The sequence below is a fragment of the Ovis aries genome, chromosome 1 (assembly GCF_016772045.2).
Source record: "Ovis aries strain OAR_USU_Benz2616 breed Rambouillet chromosome 1, ARS-UI_Ramb_v3.0, whole genome shotgun sequence".
In the NCBI taxonomy this organism is placed as follows: Eukaryota; Metazoa; Chordata; class Mammalia; order Artiodactyla; family Bovidae; genus Ovis; species Ovis aries.
Window position 1 is genome coordinate 182,493,094 of NC_056054.1, and position 27,164 is coordinate 182,520,257.

The 27,164-nt window shown below is 37.7% G+C and overlaps 1 long non-coding RNA gene across 1 annotated transcript in view; it reads left to right on the forward strand.

Moving 5' to 3' along the window:
• Positions 1-27,164, forward strand: part of LOC114118758 (uncharacterized) — a 112,923-nt gene that overhangs the window by 42,598 nt on the left and 43,161 nt on the right. Inside the window, exon 2 of the long non-coding RNA XR_003591935.3 lies at positions 24,026-24,108. This is a non-coding gene — a long non-coding RNA (uncharacterized LOC114118758). The remainder of the gene's footprint in view (positions 1-24,025; positions 24,109-27,164) is intronic.

Consider the following 27,164-nt stretch of genomic DNA (forward strand, 5'->3'; position numbering starts at 1 on the left):
TCCAGGAAAATGAAGTCTGCACTGTTTCCACTGTTGTCCCATCTATTTCCCATGAAGTGATGGGACCAGATGCCATGATCTTAGCTTTCTGAATGTTGAGCTTTAAGTCAACTTTTTCACTATCCTTTTTTACTTTCATCAAGAGGCTCTTTAGTTCTTCTTCACTTTCTGCCATAAGACTGGTGTCATATGCATATCTGAGGTTATTGATAAATGCAAAGACACTCAACAAATATTGGCAAACTGAATTTAACAATACATACAAAGCATCATATACCATGAACAAGTTAGGTTCATTCTGGGCTTACAAGGATGCTACAATACACATAAATCAATCAATGTGATAAACCATATTAAAAAGAGGAGAGATAAAAAGCATATGATCATTGCAATAGACATACAGAAAGAATTAGACAAAATTCAACATTCATTCATGATAAAAACTCTCAGCAAAGTGGGTACAGAGAAAACATATTTCAACATAATAAGAGCTATTTATGACAAACCCACAGCCAAGATAATACTCAATTGTGAAAAACTGAAATGCTTCCTGCCAAATTCAGGAACAAGAGAAAGCTGTCCATTCTCACCACTTGTATTCAACATACTACTGGAAGTCCTAGCCACAGCAGTCAGACAAGAAAAAGAGTTAAAAAGATATCAAATTGGAAGGGAAGAGGTAAAACTGTCACTATATACAGATGACAGTCAATCCTGAAGGAAATCAATCCTGAATATTCACTGGAAAGACTGATGCTGAAGCTGAAGCTTCAAAACTTTGGCCACCTAATGTGAACAGCTGACTCATTAGAAAAGACCCTGATGTTGGCAGAGATTGAGGGCAGGAGGAGAAGAGGGTGACAGAGGATGAGAAGGCTGGATGGCATCGTTAACTCAATGAACATGAGTTTCAGCAAATTATGAGAGATAGTGAAGGACAGGAAGCCTGGTGTGCTGCAGTCCACGGGGTTGCAAAGAATCAGACATGACTGAGTGACTGAACAACAACAATGATACTCTATATAGAAAACCCTAAAGACTCCACCAAAAACAAAACAAAACAAAGACAAACCTACTAGGATTAATAAACAAATTCAGCAAGGTGGCAGGGTATAAGATTAATACATAGGAATCTGTTGCATTTCTTTACACTAACAATGAAATAACAGAGAAAGTTAAAAAAAAAGTTAGGGATAAACCTAATAAAGGACTTAATGTTTACAAACTGAAAACTATAAAACATTGGCAAATGGAGCTGAAGATGATTCAAAGAAATGGAAATATATCTCATGCTTTTGAATTAGAAGAATTATATTGTTAAAAAGGCTATACTACACAAAGCAATCTACAGATTTAATGTGACCCAAATTGGATATTTTTCACAGAGCTAGTAAAAATAATCCTAAATTCTATATGACTCAGAAATGCCCAAGCAATCCGGAGGAAAACAGAACAAAGCTGGAAGCAAAACCCTTTCAGACCTTAGACTATGCTACAAAAGCTACAGTAGTCAAAACAGCATGGTAGTAGCGCAAAAACAGGCATACAGATTGAGAGAACAGAGTAGAGAGCCCAGACATAAACCACACACCTATGCCCAACTGATCTACAACAAAGGAGGCAAGAATATGCAATTAAGCAAAGACAGGCTCTTCCACAAGTGGTGTTGGGAAAGCTGTAGAGCTACATGTAAATCACTGCACTTAGAACATTCTCTCACACCATATAGAAAAATTAACTCGGAATGATCTAAAGACCTAAGCACAAGATCTGATATCATAAACCTCCTAGAAAAGAACATAGGCAAAACATTATCAGGCATAAATTGTAGTAATATTTTCTTAGATCAGTCTCCCAAGGCAAAATAAATAAAAGCAAAAACAAACAAACGGGATATAATCAAACTTAAAAGCTTTCACAAAGGAAAAAGGGAAGTAAACCATCCACAGAACAATAAGACAACTTCTGGAATGGGAGAAAATATCTGCAAATAATGCAAAACAATTGCAATAAAAATCCTAACAAAGTGTGTGTGTGTGTGTATGTAAACCGAAAAGCTGATTTAAAATTTATATGAAATGCAAAAGCTTCAAAATATTTAAGAACTCAAATTTCTCCAAAAGAAAGTCATAGAACCTATGCAATCATATGTAAAAACTTATACAGATATAATAATTAAGAAATGGAAAGGAAAGATAAGTAGGCAACTGAAAGAAAATAGATAATCCAGAAATAGACCTGAACATAAATGAAAAATCAGTTTTGCAATAATTGATATTGGGCCCACTGGATAGCCATTAGGAAAAATTAATTAATCTTAACTCTTACATCATATAAATTAATTTCATTTGGATAGCAGAAAATAAATAAAAGCAAAATAGTAAAGTTTCCAAATGTTAACATAAGAAAATATACTGGGCAGGAAAACTGTTAGTAAACAGAACCACTATAAGCCCCAATCATGAAAAACAAGATTGAAAACTGGATTTCTCTTCATCAATGCTGCTAAGTCACTTCAGTCATGTCCAACTCTGTGTGACCCCATAGATGGTGGCCCACCTGGCTCCCCTGTCCCTGGGATTCTCCAGGCAAGGACACTGGAGTGGGTTGCCATTTCCTTCTCCAATGCATGACAGTGAAAAGTGAAAGTGAAGTCGCTCAGTCATATCTGACCCTCAGAGACCCTATGGACTGCAGCCCACCAGGCTCCTCCATCCATGGGATTTTCCAGGCAAGAGTACTGGAGTGGGGTGACATTGCCTTCTCCTCTTCATCAATAGCCATCATTAAGGGAATAAAAAGGTGATAGAGATTAGTTAATGCTTCTATGGCAATCAAATTGCAATATAAACATATCAAACCAATATGTTGTATAGCTTAAACATATACAGTGTTGTATACCAAATATAACTAACTTAACATATGAAAAGGAAAAAAAAGGAAGAAAAAAAAGAAAAGACAAGCTACAAAGTAGGAAAGTTCATGTAACTGACAAGGGACATTGCTACAGTTGCTACTTCTGTATAACAAATTATCTCATAATTAATTGGTATAAAAGAGCCATTTTAATACTAATGTATTTGGCTGTTAAAAATTTAGAAGTAGCAATGGGAATGGCTTGTCCCTGATCCTCACAGTCTGAAGCTATGGTTGGGAAGACTCAAAGGCAGAGTGACTAGTGGAATAAGTTACTGAATGAGAGTAGTGAAAGTTTAAGGTTGAAGATACAAATCAGAGAATTAGATAATGATAGAGATCTCAACTGAATATCTGAAGAGTAAATATTCAAAATAGATTGAATATGCAGAGGAAAGAAGAGATTGGAGCACACAGATTTGGTGAACTTTATTCTTAGTAGGGCTCCAAAATCACTGCAGATGGTGACTGCAGCCATGAAATTAAAAGACACTTACTTCTTGGAAGAAAAGTCATGACCAACCTAGATAGTATATTCAAAAGCAGAGACATTACTTTGCCGACTAAGGTCCATCTAGTCAAGGCTATGGTTTTTCCAGTAGTCATGTATGGATGTGAGAGTTGGACTGTGAAGAAGGCTGAGAGCCGAAGAATTGATGCTTTTGAACTGTGGTATTGGAGAAGACTCTTGAGAGTCCCTTGGACTGCAAGGAGATCCAACTAGTCCATTCTGAAGGAGATCAACCCTGGGATTTCCTTGGAAGGAATGATGCTAAAGCTGAAGCTCCAGTACTTTGGCCATCTCATGAGAAGAGTTGACTCATTGGAAAAGACTCTGATGCTGGGAGGGATTGGGGGCAGGAGGAGAAGGGGATGACCGAGGATGAGATGGCTGGATGGCATCACTGACTCAATGGACGTGAGTCTGAGTGAACTCCAGGAGATGGTGATGGACAGGGAGGCCTGGTGGGCTGCGATTCATGGGGTCGCAAAGAGTCGGACACGATTGAGCAACTGAACTGAACTGAACTGAGGAAGAAGAAAAGGAGAGGCTCTTGAAAAAAAGATTAAGAAAGAAGGGTCAGGTTTTAGGGGATAAAAAGGAGAATGGATATATGTGCAGGAGGCCAAAGAGAAAAGCATTTCAAAAGAGAAAGGGATGGATGATTACAGGTGCCAAATTTTAGAGTTCAAGGAAAATGAAGTCTGAAGAGAAGACATGGCATAGGCAGAAAGGACATTTTTAAATATCTTGCAAGTGAAACATTTGAGCCTATAGTAACAGGAGATTGAAAATATAGGCTTCAGAAAGTAAGTAGGTAGGAGATGGAGACAGAGGCATAGATGGAAGTTTCAAGGGGCTGACAATCTAAACAGGAGTGATAAAGATGGAGCAGTAGCAAAGAAACACTGTGTTAAGAAAGGTTATCCTCTAAACACAAAGGGTGCTTCTGTAGAAAGAAGTTCTTTATTAATTATGCTATGCAATGTCCTATTTTATCAGTAAGAGTTTTCATGAAGCAACTGATGAACAGAATCTTGACATTTTAGAGTTCATAAATGAATGCTTTCTCTTTAAGACAAAATAAAAATATCTTTTGGAAAAGATACTCCCTTCATGATGCATTTAGTAAAATGTTATCTTATTAACAGACTCATTAATCTATGCATCCAACCATCCTACAGAATCTGTCTCAGTTTTTGTCATTCTAAATGAGGGCATCTGTTCATTTCTGCTATCATCAAGACATTTTATATTGGTACTATATGGCTTTTATCTTCTTGGTTTTAACCAATTCCTCAAATTTAATCCGGGTATAATGTGCGCCAATTCAAACTCACATCATGTTACAAGACCTTATACTTATTTCATCTGTAAATTATGCTTTTTATTTTCTTTTACTTGATTCTATGAGTTGTTAATGAAGTGTTCATTAATATTATAATTAGAGGTATCTTATTAGAGACTCAATACAGCATGTCCCTTCAGATTGACAGTGGCCTATCAATGGTTCCTTCTAAAAGGGGTATGTTAAATTATTTTTCAGTAGTACAATTCAAATGGCTATCACTTCTTTCTAATCAGCATTGTTACTTTCCGTCTGTTAATTCTGTTAGACCTGCATCTCATTTATTCATTAGACTTCCAGTTTTTGCACTGGGAAAAATATCATCTTACTTTGACTAATTTATTCACATCAAACATATTTGGCTTCAACATGATAGCAGATGGGTATAGAAACACATGCATGTATGCACTTTGCCTCTCTTCCTGGCAATGAATTAGTCCACAACATTTTCTGTACCCTATCTCACATTTAATGTCACAGAAGGGATTCATTTTTTGGCAATGAACATTAGTAGCCTGAAGAAAGGGGGTCATAAATCCCATTTTCATTTTTTATTAAAATCATACTATGTCAGGGTGTAATTTTCATTTTTTGCTACAGCGTAATTTACTCAGTGACCTTGGACTATGTTCCTTTGCTAACCTGGAATGTTGAATCAGTGTGCTAACCATTTCTGCAACTTCACACAGTTTCCTCTAATCTAAGACCTTAAAAAGCTTAGTTTAGCTGAATACTCACTGATAGAAGGAACAATGTTGGTGAACTTGAAGAGGAAAAGCAATGGCCGGTGCAAAATTTTTTAAAAATGGAACAAAATCCATGAGTTTCCCAGAAAAACTTAAATGTTTATTTTTTTACCTTTTAGGACTCCATTATCTTCCAAATGAATATCATTCTAGCACAACGTCATTTACTATCTCTTTAGTCTCTCAAATTTAACCATCAATCATTTGAGTATAACTTATTTCTGAACAAACATAAAAAAAAACCAGACTAAGGGCAATGGTTAAATACATAAAATGGTTAAACCTAATGGTTTTAGATCATAATTTGTCTTCTTTCTAAGCATTTAATCATTACCAATAGTTTTTTTCCCCCCTGAACCCATCCTTTTGACATAGGTTCTAATACAAAATAGTTTGAAAAGATGCAGAGAAAAGGTAGTGATGGCTGTAATGGATCCAAGCTCTGGCCAATGTGGTTCACCTTTTGGTACAGGCTTGTTGCCACTAAAACTTTCCACCACATCCAGCCCCTGATTCAATTCAAAGTTCAACCACCTTCTGTCCATCTCCTGCTTTGCTTTATGTCATTCTCATCTAGCTGGCAAAATCCCAAACCCAGATTCATTCTTTAGCCAGCTTTCCCTTCTAATTTCAAATATCTGATTCCTGGTAGAAAAACCATATACACTATAGCATATATCTATGGTCTCATGTCCACGGGGTCTCAAAGAGTCAGACGTGACCGAGCGACTAACATTTTCACTTTCACTTTTCATAAAAATAGACCAACAGCCTAAAATTAGGTGTTTGTGTGAACATGTAAATGTGTATTAAAACATGAGGTATGTTTTTTAAATTATAGGTCAAACTATTAGTAGGTTGTATAAATAGTTTACTAGTTAAAGTATACATTTTTATTTTTAGCAAAATATATGAGAACAGAAAGCTGAGGTCAGACTGTCTTATTTACAGTAAATCAATGTATCATTTCCTAGTATGTGTGTGCATCATGAGTTATAATGTAAAATGAAATTCTTATTGTGGTTCATAATCAAAATAATTCACTGATCTAAAACTACACAGGCTATTGGTGAGAAAGAAAGAAAGTGAAAGTCACTCAGTCATGTCCAACTCTGCAATCCCATGGATTATACAGTCCATGGAATTCTCCAGGTCAGAATGTTGGAATTCTCCAGGCCAGAATCCTGGGCCTGGAGACTGGGCGGATTCTGTACCAGCTGAACCACAAGGGAAGCCCAAAAATACTGGAGTGGGTAGGTTATTCCTTGTCCAGCGCATCTTCCCAACCCAGGAATTGAATCGAGGTCTCCTGCATTGCAGGCAGATTCTTTACCGACTAGGCTATAAGTGAAGCCCAAAGTGAAAGTGAAAGTCATTCAATTGTATCCGACTCTGCGACCCCATGGACTATAAAATTCTCCAGCCCAGAATACTGGAGTGGGTAGCCTTTCCCTTCTCCAGGAGATCTTCCCAACCCAGGGATCAAACCCAGGTCTTCTGCATTGCAGGTGGATTCATTACCAGCTGAACCACAAGGGAAGGCCAGGAATACTGGGGTCGGTATTGGTGAGAATGAGGGACAAATGGAATGCTCATTCACCACTGGTGGAAACATAAAAGTTTCTCCTCTTTGGAAGAAATCACACTTTCTTATAAAGTTAAACATGTACTTACCATGTGACTCAATAATTTCACTTCTAAGTATTTACATAAGAAAAACGAAACCTTACGATGACAAAAAGATTTGTACTTGAGTGTTCAAAGATGCTTTATTCATATCAGCAAAAGTGTTGGAAACAACCCAAATGTCCATTGACTGATGAACTGGTAAACAATCTGTGGTAGATCCATATAGTGAAATACTTTTCAGCCATTAAATATAATAACTACTGATACATACAACAACATATTTTAATCTATAAAGCATGAAGTTAGGTGAAAGAAGGTAGCCAAATCTCACAACATGTTCTATTGCTTCATTTATATGAATATCTAGAAAAGACAAAAAACATAGTGACAGAAACATCAGTGGGTGTTAGGAACTGGGAGTGAAGGAAGGCTTTTGCTGACGAAAGGGCATAAGGCCACACTCAGGTTAATGGAAATGCTGTGTATCTTATTGTGGTTGAGAATACACAACTCTATACCCTTCTTACTACACATCAAAATGGGCAGTTAAAATGAGTATATTTTATTGTACACAAAATATACCTCAATGAGGTTGATTTTAAGACACTAATGGAAAAAAAAAAAAACCCAAAACTTGTATAGATCTTTTTAGATGCTTAAAATGGTCCAAAATATATTCCCTGATAACTACGTACAGCTAGATTTCTTAACTCAATATTAAATGTAAGTAGTGTGCGGTGACTTTGCACTACACTTGAATTTTTTGCTACACTTACAGTTCCCTCTTCTTCTGATCTCCTTAATTCATCTTTTGATCATATAAATATGTCTACAATATAAGACTAAACCATACCATTTCTGAATGTGATAAATGGAAGTAGTAAACATATTTTTTTTTCTAAAAGCAAGAAAATCATTTTCCCCCTCACCCCCTGCTTTTTGGAATGTTTGAGGGCATTTTTTTTTTCTTTCATTTGTGTGAAAAAGGTGCCTTAGACAATATGAGTCAATTTAAATATTAGTCTTTCGGAGAGAAAATATTATTAAATAGATTTTCTGTGATGAGTTCAAAGGGTAATTTTCTAGTCATTGAACTTTCCCAGAATTTCTTTGTAATTATTTCTCCCCTTTCCCACCAAAAAAAAAAACCCAAAAAACAAACAAACAAAAAAAACCCAAAAAACTGCTTCAACCTTTTCCTTAAAAGTATTCCTTTGAGTCTATTCACGTTCCACCTACTCCTCTTCCCATAACAACTGTTTCCGGAGAGTCTGAACAGCTGACTAAGCAATAATCGTTCTTTAACAGTGGACATTTCCTCCCCCCCCAGGGGAAAATCAGACTGTATTGCTAGTTGCACTTTCAAACAAGTAGGTAAAACAATGTAGCATCTATCCTTGAACAAGAAAATCTTTTTGAAAACCAGTCAACTTGGACTCATAACTACAGATGACTTGACAAAATGTAGGCACAATAAAACAACTAAACTATCTAATGATATATATATCTTAAAATTAAGTATAAGAATATATGTATGTACCATTTAGCTTTCCTGTCTTCAGTGTGGAATCCCATAGGCACAGACTGTGGTACAAGTGTAGTTGTATCAAGTTTCACACACTAAGGAATTTCATCTCTCAGGCATAAGAAAGGTGTCATGTAATACTTATGATAGAAAATTAGATTATTTTAATAATTAGCCAATTAATAATTAATTAGTCTATTTTCTGAGTCAATGTCTATGTAATAATTTTCAGCAGGTCTATAAGAACACACAGGTCTGCAAAATACCGAATAGAAACTTTGTGTTTCTTTTATTTGCTTATAGAAGCTTTAAAATGCCAGATGACACAAAGTTGTTGAATTATGATGCTAGCAACAAACAGCTGTGTTGGGACATAGATGTCCTGTAATGATTCCAGTAGTCATGCATGGATGTGAGAGTTGGACTATAAAGAAAGCTGAGCACCAAAGAATTGATGCTTTCGAATTGTGGTGCTGGAGAATACTTTTGAGAGTCACTTGGACTGCAAGGAGATCCAACCAGTCCATCCTAAAGGAGATCAGTCTTGGGTGTTCACCGGAAGGACTGATGTTGAAGCTGAAACTCCAACACTTTGGCCACCTGATGTGAAGAGTTGACTCATTTGAAAAGCCCCTGATGCTAGGAAAGATTGAAGGCAGGAGGAGAAGGGGATGGCAGAGGATGAGATGGTTGGATGGCATCACTGACTCAATGGACATGAGTTTGAGTAAATTCCAGGAGATGGTGATAAGACAGGGAGGCCTGGAGTGCTGTGGTCCATGGAGTCACAAAGAGTTGGACATGACTGAGCAACTGAATTTAACTGAATGATGGGGAGGTCATCCTGGTTTATAGTCTCTGATAAACATGGCTGAACCTTTCAGAATGCCACATTCTTTGTGTATGATAGGATAATTTCTTTGGTAGTAGCTATGTTCTAATGCAGGCAGCTGGATTCCTGTAAAGTTGAAATCAACCCATCCATAGAGTACATTCATGGTTGAGGGAATATCATCCATTATGTTCATTTGGATGAAAGGAAACAATGGAAGTCCGAACAGATATCTAAGCACTTAAACATTTTGTGCCAGGACCATCACATCCCTAGGATGGGAGTAGTAGAGAGCTTCCTAAAGGGCTTATTGCATATTCTTTCAATATTATGCCTCCTAACTGTAATACATTTTAATAGATATGTTTGTTGCTATGAAGAATAAACACAACATGAGATTCTACTTTATAAGAAGTTAGACAGTAAAATCTAGACAACATAAGAAAAATTATACACATGGTTCTGCTCCACTGTATTTCTCTTTAACTACATGTAAGGGAAAGCAGCTCATATAAGAAGAAAGGCCATTATCACTGGTCTTGAAGTTAGGTAGTTAAATGTGTACAACTGACAGCTTGGTGGTGTCACCAGGGAGACATGTAAGAGTTAAACGATTTATATTGTTGCATTTGTAGTTGTAAATACAGTCTTGATCAAGATGATCTAAAAATGAGTAAAGTTTAAATGAGTAAAGTTTAAATGCAGGAAAAATTTTCTATAGAGTCAGGACTCTAACATAGAATCAAACTATTTCAACGACTATGAAGCACAGTCAGGATCAATTGTGTTAGGATCGATATTATATTTATTACTAGGCATAGTCAAAGGAATAGCACACGACCTCTGGTGTTGTATGTTCTATTGAAGGATAGTAAGTATGTGAAAAATCTATTTGATGCTTATAGATTTTTGGCAATCTTGAGTTTCAGTTTTATACGAAACCCCATTTATGGATTGTGAGAAAGGTCTGATACTTCAGAAACATTTGTCTGAATGAAGGCAACAGATGTCAATGTACAGGTAATCAAAGCACAGATAAGAAATGCTAGGATGCTAGACAAACCACTTCACAACTGGCTGTGTCTGCTTCATCTGTCAAAGAAGCCCCAACCTATGGAAACACACATGGTCAGATATTCAATCATGGAGGCTTTAAATCTTAGCTGATGGGACACGAAACATTTTGAATTGGTCCCGTGATAGCTTTGTGGAGCTAGTTAGAGGATTCCTTTCTCTGCTAGAGTCCTGAAGTTCACCAAGTTGTATTGACATGGCATGGGAGCAGCACTGATTTGGGCAGACTTATTGTGGAAGTCTTCCGTGGTGGCTCAGATGGTAAAGAATCTGCCTGCAGCGTGGGAGACCTGGGTTCAATCCCTAAGTCAGGAAGATCCCCTAGAGAAGGGAATGGCAACCCACTCCAGTATTCTTGCCCGGAGAATTCAATGGACAGAGGAGCCTGGAAGGCTACAGTCCATGGAGGTCACAAAAGAATCAGAGATGATTTAGCAACTATACAACAATGACTATTATCAGTGAGACAAATGGAATTTCAAAGCTAGAAAGCAGACAAAAGACTGATAAGCTATTTGGCAGGTGTGAGAAAGTTGAAACTGATGCTATCAATGGAAAAAGAAAAGCAAGTTTATTTGTACCACAGAATATTAGAAAGGACCTTTCTATTATGTCAAGATAGGAAGCAAAATTCAAGTAGACTCTATGACTTGATAGTGTTGGCTTCACAGTCTACCTCTGGGGGATGTAAGTGGAAAGACTGTGGGGGAAAAGACAGTGCTAATTTTATCATTAGGCTATTAGTATTATTTGAATTTTCAAACTATATGCATGAGAGCTTCTCTGGTTCAAGACGGCAGAGTAGAAGGACATGCACTCATCTCCTGCAAGAGCAGCATAATCATAGCTAATTGTTGAACAGCCATTGGCAGGAGAATGCTGGAACCCACCCCAAAGAGATATCCCATGTCCAAAGACAGAAGAAGCTGCAACAAGATGGTAGGAGGGGCACAAACAGGATAAGTCCCACACCTCTTAGGTGGGTGACCCATTAAACACTGGGACCTCACAAAGGATGTGAAATTACTTTACTGCCCAGAACAATATCAAGTCTTCGTTTTGCAATCAAAACTCCCCAGTGCTTGAGAATGTATTTGTATTTAATGTAGTCAACTATGACCATATTGGGCCTCAGAGGGCAGCTAGAATCAATACAATAATGTTAAACATTCTTGACCTTTAAAACGTGTTTTCATCTCTTCCTCCAATGGGAATATCCTTTCCTAAATGATTGCCTTAGAATCTTGAACATTCACTTGAGAGAGACTGTTTCTAAATTGAAATTAAGCAGTGTCTGTGACATTCTTTTCTACTTTCTGATTTTTGACAAAAAACAGTCACATGTTTAAGTTGGAAAGTAGCTGAGTAAAGCTGCATCGTGAGGAGCATCATAGGATCTGTCTATGGCAGGATCTCACAACTTGGTCATGGTCACTCAGATACGTGGTGGTACATTCCAGCATCTGACCTAGGTTGGGGTTATTGACACTTCATTGGCTGCCTCTCAGGAGAGAATTTTCAGCGTGAGTTCAACATAGGCAATATATGCCAAGGAGAAGAGCAAAGAGTCACACCTATTGTTCCATAGAAGGAATTGTCTTTCATTTTCTCTACTTTTTCAAGGGAAGGCTCAGCCTAATTCACTTTTTTTTTTTTTTTCCTTCCTAAACACACTTTATTCCTTGGGTGGTTTCTCTTCCCCTTATTTTTACTTCAATTAAATCACTATATTCCTTGAATTACCTTTAATTATCTTTCAGTTTCCCTCCCTTGGAAACTTTCACTGTTGGAACTAAGTTTTAAAACAAAATAATGTTTGGATCACTAGATGTCTAACAGAAGTGCAAGTTTGCCTTGAACTTCTCTCCTGACCTGCAAAGAGAGAAACCGCTCTATAAAGTAGAAGTTGCCAAGAATGAGAATGGGGACTTTGAACGTGTTCAGAGGAATTTAAGAAACAATTTTTCCTATATCTACTTCCTCTTTCTTAATGAAAATGGTGACGATGATCATGATGGCAAGAGCAGTGGTGGTTGATACGATAATGATGAAGATAAGAGCAAGCAGTAGAGACTGCAGCAGTAGGAGTGACGGTGGTGGTGGCAGCTGAGATACTAACGGTAGCAGAGGTAGAAGTGGCAACATCAGTCCAAGCAGCAGCAACCCCCTGATACTGGGTATTCACTCATGTCCTTCCCACCATCCTATAACATCCTTTTCAGTAAGTTGAGTCATACACTAACTTGTCAATATTCAACTAATTTTGAACTACTAAGTGGAATTTTAAACACAGATGAGACAGTGAAACTTCAAGAGATTAAATAACTTATCCAAAGTCACCTAGGAAAATAAAATTGGCAGAATTGAGACCTTGGTATATCTGACTCAAAAATCCACACCCTTACATTCAGTTCAGTTCAGTTCAGTTGCTCAGTTGTGTCCGACTCTTTGCGACCCCATGAATTGCAGCACACCAGGCCTCCCTGTCCATCACCAACTCCTGGAGTTCACCCAAACCCATGTCCATTGAGTCGGTGATGCCATCCAGCCATCTCATCCTCTGTCATCCCCTTCTCCTCCTGCCCCCAAGCCCTCCCAGCATCAGAATCTTTTCCAATCAGTCAACTCTTCGCATGAGGTGGCCAAAGTATTGGAGTTTCAGCTTTAGCATCAGTCCTTCCAATGAACACCCTTACATTACTCTGTTATTTTAAGCTCTCATGTTTACAAGCTGTTCTATCAAGATTTTCCATGTGTATAAAGACAGGAAGAGTTGTGGCTTTCTCTTTTCCAATGTTTCTTAAATATCCCAATATTCTATATGAGACTGTTTCTCATATACTATACATCATTTAGTACTTAATAAAAGTTTTAAAATAGGAAATCCATGCCATTTAGTTTTATATGCTTCAAGACAACTATGAGATACTGTGAACAATAAGTAGTCACAAATCATTCTGGATTAGATGACTGGAAAAACTGAATTGCTGTCTAATGTCCAGCCTGTTGGAATGTTGTATTACTAACATTCAGTGAGCTATTCCCCACCTCTTAAATAAGGCAAGCAGGCAGTGTTAATGACATGGTAGCAAATGTGTATAGTCTATTCCTTACATTTTGTTTTGATATGTAACAATGCCAAGTAATATAATCTTCTCACTTTGATATTACTGGTTTCATGCTTGCAATTAAAACCCTTTTGTTTGTTTGCTTATTTGGTTATCAGTGATGAGTTCTGAGGTTTGGGGATTATCACAGAAAAAGAAACAGTTCCTAAGAGAGTAGTCTAGTTTAAGTAAAATAAGGAAGATGAAGTCCATCTGTCCACAGCCAAGTAGTCCAGAATTAAGTCTACTTCCCCAGCTGTAAAGTGTAAAGCAGCCACAGGGACACATATAGGTAACGCAACAATTACTGTGCCTTGCTGTGCTTTTGCCAAGGGACACTGATAAGATAGACAAGTATCAATCACTTATGTTATACTTCACAGCAGCACCCAGAGATGTGTGTGATAGATCCTGGCCATTTCACATATGGAAAAACCAGTACAATATGGACTGATTAAACTCTTCAGTAATCTAGGAGAAATATCTAGAAGAGATCTAGAAGACTTCCTGGTCATAAAATAATGGTGCATCACGTGCATATACGCAAACCTTCATTGTTACATCTGTTAAAAATCTCTTTCAATACACAGTTCCTGGTATTAGATGAAAGAGGGAAAAAAAGGCCACCTGCAGGATATAGAAAACCTTCCAATTTGACAGCATTTTCTTGAAAATAAAAAGTTACAATAGGTGAACATGGAAAAAACAATTATACAAACACAAAAAGCAATTATCTTAGCTATTCATTTTCAGCCTTGCCCCTATTATTTTAGAACTGAGGAAGAAAACAGCTTGTTTCTTTACACGCTACTTTTGTTTTGAGTGAGATACTAAACTCAAGATGTTAGGATATACAGGAGAGGAAAACCTACTGTTATTAAAAAAAAAAAATGTGGTCCTAAAATCTAATCTAATTCAGACAAAAACAGAGAGCAGAGTCCTATCTTGAAGACAATCTATTCCTAGGGCCACACTTTGTAGGTGATGGAGTTGAGGTCGATGAGAATTAAAGTGAAAGTGAAAGTGAAGTCACTCAGTCGTGTCCCACTCTTTGCGATCCCATGAATTCAGCAGTGGCCACAGGACTGGAAAAGGTCAGTTTTCATTCCAATCTCAAAGAAAAGGAATGCCAAAGAATGCTCAAACTACCACACAATTGCACTCATCTCACACGCTAGTAAAGTAATGCTCAAAATTCTCCAAGCCAGGCTTCAGCAATACGTGAACCGTGAACTTCCAGACAGAGATCAAATTGTCAACATCCTGTGGGTCATCAAAAAAGCAAGAGAGTTCCAGAGAAACATCTATTTGTGCTTTATTGACTATGCCAAAGCCTTTGACTATGGATCACAATAAACTGTGGAAAATTCTGAAAGAGATGGGAATACAGACCACCTGACCTGCCTCTTGAGAAAGCTGTATGCAGGTCAGGAAGTGACAGTTAGAACTGGACATGGAACAACAGACTGGTTCCAAATAGGAAAAGGAGTATGTCAAGGCTGTATGTTGTCATCCTGCTTATTTAGCTTACATGCAGAGTACATCATAAGAAATTCTGGGCTGGATGAAGCACAAGCTGGAATCAAGATTGCTGGGAGAAATATCAATAACCTCAAATATGCAGATGAAACCACCCTTATGGCAGAAAGCGAAGAAGAACTAATGAGCCTGTTGATGAAAGTGAAAGAGGAGAGTGAAAAAATTGGCTTAAAGCTCAACATTCAGAAAACTAAGATCATGGCATCTGGTCCCATCACTTCATGGCAAATTGATGGGGAAACAGTGGCTAACTTTATATTTTGGGGCTCCAAACTCACTGCACATGGTGACTGCAGCCATGAAATTAAAAGACACTTACTCCTTGGAAGGAATGTTATGACCAACCTAGATAGCATATTCAAAAGCAGAGACATTACTTTGCCAACAAAGGTCCATCTTGTCAAGGCTATGGTTTTTCCAGTGGTCATGTATGGATGTGAGAGTTGGACTATAAAGAAAGATGAGCACCAAAGAATTGATGCTTTTGAACTGTGGTGTTGGAGAAGACTCTTGAGAGTCCCTTGGACTGCAAGGAGATCCAACCAGTCCATCCTAAAGGAGATCAGTCCTGGGTGTTCATTGCAAGGACTGATGCTGAATCTGAAACTCCAATACTTTGGCCACCTCATGCGCATAATTGACTCATTGGAAAAAACCCTGATGCTGGGAAAGATTGAAGGCAGGAGGAGAAGGGGGGACGGCAGAGGATGAGATGGTTGGATGGCATTACTGACTCAATGGACATGAGTTTTAGTGAACTCCAGGAGTTGGTGATGGACAGGGAGCCCTAGCATGCTGTGGTCCATGGGGTTGCAAAGAGTCGGACACAACTGATCGACTGAACTGAACTGAACTGGACTGGACTGTAGCCTACCAGTCTCCTCCGTCCATGGAATTTTCCAGGCAAGTGTGCTGGAGTGGGTTGCCATTTCCTTCTCCAGGGGATCGTCCCAACCCAGGGACTGAACCCCAGGTCTCCCATATTGCAGGCAGATGCTTTACTCTCTGAGCTACCAGGGAAGCCTATAAAATAAGGGATTGCTAATTATTGTGCAAGCCAGATAAATGCTGTGCTTTACACACATATTCCAAGCTGTCGGAAATCAACCTAAAGAAATATTTAATGCCATCACTCAGAATAGGGTCCAGGGTACAAAATTAAAAAAAAAAAACACTTCATTCCACCCAGTTCTGCTCTGATAGAAGTATAAAAGATAGTTCTTGCAAATCATGTTAGTATTCTGAACCTCTGACGCCTACATTCTCTTCTTAAGCCACTGTGTGCATGCCTGCTCAGTCACTTTGGTTATGTCCAACTGTCCGTGACTGCATGGACTGTAGCCCTCAGACTTCTGTCTATGGGATTTTCCAGGCACATCCATGCAATTTTCCAGGCAAGTGTGCTGGAGTCGGTTGCCATTCCCTCCTTCAGGGACTCTTCCCAACCCAAGGATCAAACCTGCATCTCCTGCACTGGCAGGTGGATTCTTTACCACTGAACCACCTGAGAAGACCTAAGCCACTATATATAAATCATATTTTGAGCCGAATTAAATTTTTGACTTCTCTACCTTTGGAAGCAGTCAAATGTTTGTGTTTAGTGTCTTCGGAACTAGATGTCAGGTTAAAGAAGATGAATAATCAGTTATTTGTTGTTAAAGAATCCATTCTGTGATCTGAAGACAGATTGTTATAATATAGTGAATTAAGAGAGTTGAAAAGGGAGAAGTAATCTAGCCTAAAGAGAAGGAACAGAATAGAAAAGCTACACAACAGCTTTTCCTTTGTCTTAAATTCACCTGTTAGAAGGTTCAAGAAGCTAATTCTAACATTGGCTAGTATGAACCCATCTATGTTTTCCCTAAGTAAAGTTCTCATTACTTAATAAGCCAATGTTATTTATTCCTATTCAACTTTCATAGACAATCTTTACATATCTGAGATTTCCAGTTCTGAAGAGACAGAGGATCCTTTCAAAATGCTTGTCTGTCCTCTGAGTGGGCCTCACAGAGAGAAGAATATTTTAAATATTTCCCTACACGAGAGAGAGCTGCATCCCTTTACAATAACAATGAGAAAAAGTCTTTCCCTTACATAGTTTCAAAGAGCCTTTAATTGCATCCCTTTGTAAGTTCGAGGATTTTTCTAAACATACTGACAATGAGGCTAAGAAGATGTGTAACACTTATAAATATGCAGAAATCTGATCATATTTTAACCATTCTTTTGGTCACCTGTTTGCTTCCCTTCACTGCACCATCATACTAAACCCTACAGTCAGGATGGGAACACAAGACACACTCAGAATAAGGCCCAGCCTTTTGGATGTACTTTAGCAAGAGAACAACACGCTGGCCTCACAGGTCATCTATTTAAATACTTAAATGTTGAATGAACCATGATTGACATTTGATCTAGTCTAAAGACATTTAGTCCCAGATTCCAGTGCCTTTTACAAAAAGGAATCAATTCACAAAATGTTCAATGTGTTCTCAGGATACCTGCAACTCTATCATAAAGCCCCATCTGCAGAAAGGTCACCTACTACAGGCATCATGCAAAAACCTGCTTTCATTATGAATTAAGCTGAATATATGAAATCATTTCTTTTAAAGAAAATAAAAGAAACTCCCTGTTGATTGAGATTTCATCTAGAATGGCCTAAATGTTGCAGAGTATTATTCTTAGGCATATTCTTTCACTGACTTTCCTTTGAAAAAAGAAATTATCAATAAATCAGGTATAGGCTCAAGATATGTATGATTAACTACTTTTACTGAAAGCTTCTATGTACCAAGTTCTGAGGAAAAAAAAAAACTCACTTTATATGCTTTTTCTCATTCAGTCCACTCTTTATGGGTGAAGAAACCAAGATTTAGGAAGGATAATCAATTTGTCCCAGTTCAAATATTCAGTGGATCTTCAGAGGTAAAGAGATGATTTAAAACAAACCATCTGATTTCAGAGAGAGTATTTGTAATTTCCTCTTGCAGTCATGAAAATGAAGAGGAAAACCTTTTCCTTCCTAGTAATATCATCATGAATGACTGATCTTGAATGATCAAAGGAAACCCAGACATGGTTTCAATGAATACCCTCATTTTATAAATGAGAAGCTATCTTTCAACGTCCCTTTTTATTTGTATTGACATAATACAAATTATAAGAATCAATGTTTGGGAAGTTTATTTCAATAAGTACTGTTTATTTTATATTGAAGTATATTTGATTTATAATTTTGTGTTAAGTTTCAGGTGTACAGCATGGTGATTCAGTTATACATATTCTTTTCAGGTTCTTTGCCTTACAGGTTATTACAAAAGGTTGAGTATAGTTCTCTGTGCTATGCAGTAGGTGGTAAAGAATCCCACCTGCCAATGCAGGAGATGTAAGAAATGTGGGTTCAATCCCTAGGTTGGGAAGAACCACTGGAGTAGGAAATGGCAACCCACTCCAGTATTCTTGCTAGGAAAATATGTACACACACACACACACACACACACACACAGAGTGTATATGTTAATCCCAAATACAGAAAAATACAATATCTTCTTAAGAAAACAGCTAGTTATATTGCTCTGTGGACTCTTCCAAATTTCACATATAACTAACAATGCACACAATGGATATAATAACATTATCACACTGTGTATTACTTTTCTTGCAGTATATTGCTTTACTTGTATCTGGAGAGCCTGCACATTCATCATTTTAATGGCTTTGTAATATTCCATCAAGCTGATATACCAAAGATCCAATGCACTGGCTTTATAAAACATCTGACTTTATTTACTAAATGCAAAATAAGTTTGTGTAAGCATGTGTTAGAAATTGCTAGACACATTTTCAATGAAAAAAAATCACTGCAGAAATAGGCAGATTGTTATCTATGTTCCACAAACCAGATTTGAGAGAAATGCTTTAATGAAATGCATAGAGCTTTATTTATTCTGATTTGAGAGTCTGAGGTCTGGAATAGCAATTCTGTATCTGTCATTTGCAATACAAATTATTGTTATTATGATTATATATGAAGGTTTGTGAATGCACCCTGAACTTTATGAATATATCATAGAGATAAAGTAGGACTCTTCCCCCAATGCTTACAAAAAACTGGGTAAAGTATAGATAATTATGAACATTGAACAGAGATGCATATTAGTAGATGAAGACTTCAGAGAAAATGTAAGATTTGAGAACAATTTTAAATGAGAAAGGAAAGATCCTAGATAAAAATTAAATTAATAGTGATGACATCTCTAGGTTAATTTTCAGCCAGCTGATGGACTTGATTGAGTACTTGTCTCAAGCACATAATTTAACTTCTACAATGTTCTATTATCTGAAAGGAGCTTATCTGGTTTTTGTGGACAATTTAATTCTCAGAGGACTAGCTTTTCTATTTATTTATTACCAATTAGACTCGTTTCTACCTTCTCTGAGATATTAGCACCTGCCATCCTGAAGTTAACTTTTGCTTAAGAAATGTACATGTGCCATTAATCCTTTAGAATAAATTTCGATTTCCACTTTATGAAGTTCAAAAGATCAAGGGGCTAAGGAGGAGTTTTGATGCAATGTAGCCACTGATATTGAGTGATAGGGAAGGGTTTCATAAAAGGATTGTTTGATCCAAATATTGAAGGAAAATTAGAATATTGTAAAGTCATCAAAGGGCTTCTCAAATGGTGCAGTGGTAAAGAATCTGCCTGCCAATGCAGGAGACACAGGTTTGATCCCTGGGTTAGGAAGATCTCCTGGAATAGGAAATGGTAAACTGCTTCAGTATTTTTTTCTGGAAAATTCTATGGACAGAGGAGCCTGGCAGACTGTACTCCATGGGGTCACAATGAGTCAGATATGACTGAACAACTGAGCACACACACACACTTAGACAGGAAGGGGAGACAGGGCATCTCACAGAAGGAAGCATGGAACATCATGGTCATTATACATGGTGTCCATAATGTCTACAAACACTCACACACACACACACACACACACACACACACACACACTCAGACAGGAAGGGGAGACAGGGCATCTCACAGAGGGAAGCATGGAACATCATGGTCATTATACATGGTGTCCATAATGTCTACACACACACACACACACACACACACACACACACACACACACACACACACATGAAGTAATTATTGATATTAAAATACATGGCATATTAAAAAACATCACATGCTATGTTTGATATGATACCCCTTATTAATGGTGCCATTAAATGGGCTGTAGAAAACAGCAATGAACACAGTGCAGTAATGATGTATTTCCATCAATCTTTGCATATGTATCTATGATTCATTGCTTTAGATGAATTACACATCTAATTTTCACTGAATAAATCTTCACATTTTACATAGCCCATTAAAAAGTAAGCCTAGGTACAAATGAACTTACAAAACAGAAAAAGACTCACAGACCTAGAGAACAAAATTATGGTTTCTTGGGGGAAGGGATAGTTAGGGAGTTTGGGATGGACATGTACACTCTGCTACATTTCAAATGAATAACCGACAAGGTCCTGTTGTATAGCACAGGGAACTCTGTTCAATGTTATGTGGCTGCCTGGAGAGGAGGGGAGTTTGGGGAAAAATGGATACATGTGTATGTGACTGAGTCCCTTTGCTATTTACCTGAAACTATCATACCTTTGTCAATTGGCTTTACTCCAATACAAAATAAAATGTTAAAAAAAGTAAGCCTGGGTATTCAGAAGTAAATCCAAAAAGAAAAACAAAACAAAACAAAACTGCTCTTATCTCTGTTTCCAGACTTTATGGCAACGCTACAGGACCTACTGTAGTTCAGTATGGCTAGCAGATGTGCACTGAGGAGGAAAGGCAGGAAAGAAGAATATGCATTTTAAGAGGGTCCCAGTCATTCCAGCTATAAACTCGGCTGTATAGTTTCCTTTTGCTGCTATAACAAATTACCACAAATTTAGTGCCTTGAAACAACAACAACAACAAAATCTCATAATTCTGAAGGTTATGTTTAAAATCAGATTTGTTAAGTTAAAAATCAAGGTTCTGGTTCCCTCTTGAGGCTCTGAGGGGAGGCTTTTTCAGAGCCTAGTGTCTGACTGTATCCCTTGGCTTATGGACTCTTCCTCTCTCCAGAGTTCGTCACTGCAGTCTATGCTTCTGGCGTCACACCGCCTTCTTCTCATCTGTAGAAGAATCTCCCTTTGCCTCCTTCTTATAATGATACTTGCCATGGTATCATGGGCCCACCTGGATAACCTAGTACACTCCCCCATCTCTAGATCTTTACCTTAATCACATCAGAAAAATCCTTTCTGCTATATGAAATAATATATTCACAAGATCCAGGGACCAAGAAGTTAGCGTCTTGGCCTTGTGGGTCACTATTCAGTCTATGAAACCAGCAAAGGCCATTCTAGATCAATTAGTCCCAGGCAACTATTTTAGGCTTCTATGTTTTGAAGTGGTTTTCTGTATTCATTGGGTAAAATATATATATATTATTTTGCAAAATTTTTGTATGAGGAATCTACAGGCTCACCCAGGTGGCCAAATTGCCAAGTAAAATTAGGGGATCTTGACTTGAGCTGGAAATTTAAAGTCAACTATCTGAATTGAAACCAACAAGCAAAATGCACAAGCTTAATTCCCATACTATGAGTTCATATGATTAATAGTAGCACCATGGTTACCACTCAATGGAAAGAGCATGGGACTTTGAATTCTCCTATCCCAAAATACTTTACTATAATTTCTCTTTTTTTAAGAGGATACGTCTAATACTTTTAGAAGAAAGCATTGCTCAGTAGAGATTTTAGTTCCAGCTTCTGTCTTCCAACAATAAGCCTTCCCCTGAGAAGCTGCTGTGAGGACACAGTGAGGTACAGTACATAAAAACTTAAAATGAGTCAAATATTTGGTAAGATACCCAGTGGATGTTGTCTATTTTTATCACCATCTCTTCACAGGGCTTGCACACCATTAAAGGCTCACCATCACCCAGGAAACCATGGGTTACTTCTACTGAGTAAACCTTAGGAGTGACTTTACTTTCTAAAACCAACAGATAGTCTTCTTATTTCATCTTTGCTGTGAGAGCTTTCTCTGTGAAATGTTAATTCTACAAAGACTAGAAGAGTTGAAAAAGAAGCAAACTAAGTTTCTAGTCTCAGATCTACTGTAAACTGGCTTTGTCATTTTAAATAAGACACTTAACCTCTCTGTGCCTCCCTTTCCCTAGGTTCTAATATTTATTTGAGCATTTGTAAAGATTAGAGCAGTCGTGAGGATCAGTTGAATCAGTTAATCGAACAGACAACCTGAGCAGTAATGATGGCTTTGGCCATCACTTATACACTGTGCTCTTTGTCTTAGTCCACTAGAGCTGCTCTACCAGCGTACAATGGACTGGGTGGTTTATAAACAACACAAATTTATTTCTTACCTTTCTTGAGGCTATAAAGTCTAAGATCAAGGTGCTGTCAGATTCAGTGTCTGGTAGGGGCTCACTTCCTAGTTTATAGATATCTGGGAAATGGCAACCCTACTCCAGTATTCTTGCCTAGAGAATCCCATGGACGGAGGAGTTTGGTGGGCTACAGTCCATGGGTCGCAAAGAGTCGGACACGACTGAGCGACTTCACTTCACTTTCACATGGTAGAAAGGGCAAAGGATTTCTCAGAGGTTGTTTCTATAAAGGTACCAATCCCCCTCACAGAGAGCTCAGTCCTCATGACCGAATCACCTCCAAAAAGCCTCCTCATCCAAATACTATCACAGAGGGGAGTTAGGTTTTCAATATATGAATTTTGGAGAGACATCAATGTTCAATCTATAACACCTATTCCTGGATTAATAATAATGCCCTAGAGAAAATAAAATGAACCTTCCAAGTTCTGTACACAACCATAAATACAGACACTACTTTAAGTTGGGCTGCCATAAACACAGACATTATCTGAAGGTTTGCATTTAATATCGAAAAATCATGCAAAAATACAACAGAGAAGGCATATGTATATATTGTCCTTCTTCAAACTGACAAGCATTAAAGGGGTTAAAACAATTCTCTCAACTGTCATAGAGGATAGGAGTGGAAATAGCTATAGTTAAGACAAATCGCGATATTTTTTGAAGCTGAAATCAGATGGACAATTCTTATGACTTCACAGATGAAAGAAGAGTAAGAATCTTTATGAGGGAAGCCAAGAAACAAGTGGTTTACTGTCATGGAACCCAGGAAAGTTCCTAGAATGAATGTAGAGTTATTGGTAGCAGATAACTCTAAAGATTCAATAGGGATAAAAATGCAAAGATTGGTTGAAAGCTTGTATGTAGTTAGATTCCTAGATCTGTATACCATGACAAATACACTTCCCTCCTAATCTTTCATATGCATACAGAGATACACAGTGGGGGGGAAAAAAATAAGGCACTCATTCTCTGGCGTGTTTGAACAAGAGGTTCTAAGAACAGTGGTTCTCAATCAGGTTCAATTTGTCTCCCATGGAAGATGCTGTGGTTCCAAATTTGGGGGTGGTGGTGATTAGAGGTCAGAGATGCTGCAATTATAGGATGGTCTAGACAACAAAGAATTATTCAATCCTAAGCATCAGTAATGCAGAGGTTGAGAAAGCTTGCTCTGAATATCAGAAAAAGTTGAGGTTGGAGTCAAATATTAAAACCTGAAGAATTAAATGTATATCTACACACTAAATGATAAGTGAATTTTGAGTCTTTTACCCGCTTTACTCATCTAGATCAGCTCTGAAAAACCTGACAATGTGCTTTATAACCTCCAGACAGGAAATCAGAGGCCTCCTTCCTTGGGAAAACACTATCTAGGAGAAAAGACCTGTGGATTTCAACAGCTGACCACTCTAAGGTAAAGCCTGCCATCTTCAGTCAGAGTTGTGACACCTTGAGCTCAAATATAGATGGACAGTGAAGCATCAGCAGATACTGAGAAGAGTTATGATCTGAAAGATATAGACCAAAACAGAGGAATAAAGAAAGAAACAGAAACAAAATAAACCAAAACAAGAAAAAGAAATGAAGGAAACACAGACAAGGCAGGAAGTAAAAGGAAAAAAGATGGTTAATATCACAGATGTAAGTGAGGCCATTGAATCTATGAAATAGGAAAAAAGTGTTACAGGAAAAGACATTTTAAAAAAAAAGAACTGTAAACATTTTCCAGAAAGATGAAAGACAGGGGTTTTTGACACAACCGCAAATATTCATCAGGGTTTGTGCTTATGAATTAGCGACTGATGGTTATGTCTTATTTTTACACAAATATGATTTACATTATGTTTATTTACATCTCATATTATTCCACAAAGTCTGCCACACAAATAACTCATACAAATATTTTGTAAAATGATATTTATAAAATGTAAATGGGTATCAAATAAACAAAGAAAGTCAGTACAAAGGAAAATTAAAAAATACTTTGTAAATCAACAGAGAGGTTATATAGTTGAACTTCAAACTTCAGGTCAGTTCAGTTCAGTCGCTCACTTGTGTCTGACTCTTTGCGACCCCATGAATTGCAGCACGCTAGGCCTCCCTGTCCATCGCCAACTCCCAGAGTTCACTCAAATTCATGTGCATCAAGTCGGTGATGCCATCTAGCCATCTCATCCTCTGTCGTCCCCTTCTCCTCCTGCCCCCAATCCCTCCGAGCATCAGGGTCTTTTCTAATGAGTCAGTTCTTCACATGAGGTGGCCAAAGTATTGGAGTTTCAGCTTCAGCATCAGTCCTTCCAATGAACACCCAGGACTGATCTCATTTAGGATGGACTGATTGGACCTCCTTGCAGTCCAAGGGACTCTCAAGAGTCTTCTCCAATACCACAGTTCAAAAGCATCAATTCTTTGGCACTCAGCTTTCTTCACAGTCCAACTCTCACATCCATACATGACCACTGGAAAAACCAAAGCCTTGACCTTTGTTGGCAAAGTAATATCTCTATTTTTGAATATACTATCCAGGTCGGTCATAACTGTCCTTCCAAGGAGTAAGCGTCTTTTAATTTCATGGCTGCAATCACCATCTGCAGTGATTTTGGAGCCCCCAAAATAAAGTCTGACACTGTTTCCACTGTTTCCCGTCTATTTCCCATGAAGTGATGGGACCAGATGCCATGATCTTCGTTTTCTGAATGTTGAGCTTTAAGCCAACTTTTTCACTCTCCACTTTCACTTTCATCAAGAGGCTTTTAGTTCCTTTTCACTTTCTGCCATAAGAGTGGTGTTATCAGCATATCTAGGTTATTGATATTTCTCCTGGCAATCTTGATTCCAGTTTGTGCTTCTTCCAGACCAGCATTTCTCATGATGTACTCTGCATATAAGTTAAATAAGCAGGGTGACAATATACAACCTTGACGTACTCTTTTTCCTATTTGGAACCAATCTGTTGTTTCATGTCCAGTTCTAACTGTTGCTTCCTGACCTTCAAACTTACTTCAGTAAATTTATTAAAAATGAATGAAAGGGCAGTGATATAAACCATCCTTGCTTCTGAAAACACAGTGACAAGAGTTTCCCTTCTATTCCTTCTTATTATATTTACTTAGAAAAATATCAGAAAACAGAGCTTCCATAGTTTTTTTGATTGGCTTAGGACTGAACAATATAAAAATTTCTGGGGCATTTAAGATCTGCCTTACTTTACACTCTCATGCAGGTTTTTAGGTCAGCTACCCCGATACCAAGAAGTTTCCTTCAAATTAATGTTGGAACACTGCTCTTACAAATCTCTCTTAAAGGGGTTGTGATACATGTATTCCTCCATTTGTCTGATGCTTTTATTAGATGAGAGTCATCTACTACTAACCTTAGGCATTCTCAAGGAGCCAGTAAATTTGAAAAAGACTGCTGTTAAGGATTGATTTTATTAACAATGAACCTAAGCTCTGTACTTCAGTAATACTTTTCATGTAAGAGTCTTGAAATACTTTGCAATTTAAATGAATTAAGTCTTCTAAGATCCTTTGAGCTAGAGAAGACTTGTTTTTGAAATAGAAAATCTAAAGAAGAGAGATACAGAATTAGTTTTATATTTTTAAAGTAAAAAAAAAAAAATCACCTTTCCCTGACCATCCCCTCACTTAGTTCTTGAGTAAAGCTACAAAGGTGAGGGGATGACCCCTCCCTGTTCTCTGGACCCAGCCCTGCTCCAGCCCCTCAGCTTCCCAGACTCGTGGGCAGTTGGTGGTAAATTCTTCCAGAAGCTGTTTTACTGTCTACTTTTCAGGATTTAAAAAGAAAAAGATATATATACAAGTTTTAAAAAAGCAAAATGCAGAGGGCAGAAGTGATGACAGATTTTTTGGGCAATTATGCCTTAAAAAAAAATTTAGAATTTGTCAGTTTTACTGTGGGTTGGCTGTTGATGTTTCATCAGGACAACCATTTCTTTGCTGAGTTCAGGTGATGAGGAAGAGCCATGCCACCAAAACAAAACACACAAAACAAAACTACAGAGTCATCTTTAACCTTTTATTCAAAGTCTCAGTTTTCCTTAACTTTGCACACAAGCTTCAGTGTTGTATTGAATTGTGCCTGCTTCTTATATTTGGAGAGAGTGTGACTATTGAAATTGAAAACTTAAAAAAAAAAATCACCTTTCCTCCCTCTCCCTTGATTTTCTGAGTTATGCCCCCCTTGCTCTCTATACCCCTCCTCTCTTTTCCCATGTTCTTCCTTCCTCTGCTTTTTTCATTGTCTTTTTCTTTTCCTGTTCTACCAACAGACTCATATTCTCAGACTTCCACCCAAACATGATGGGGATCTTTCTGTATGAATCCGAACAGAACACTGAATGAATGTGGGGTTGGGATTAGGAGAAGGGCTCCTTTTCCACATAACTTTGTTTACTCCATTTGGGAAGGTGCCTACATAATCCTTATCTTCAGCTAAACTCCCTCTTCT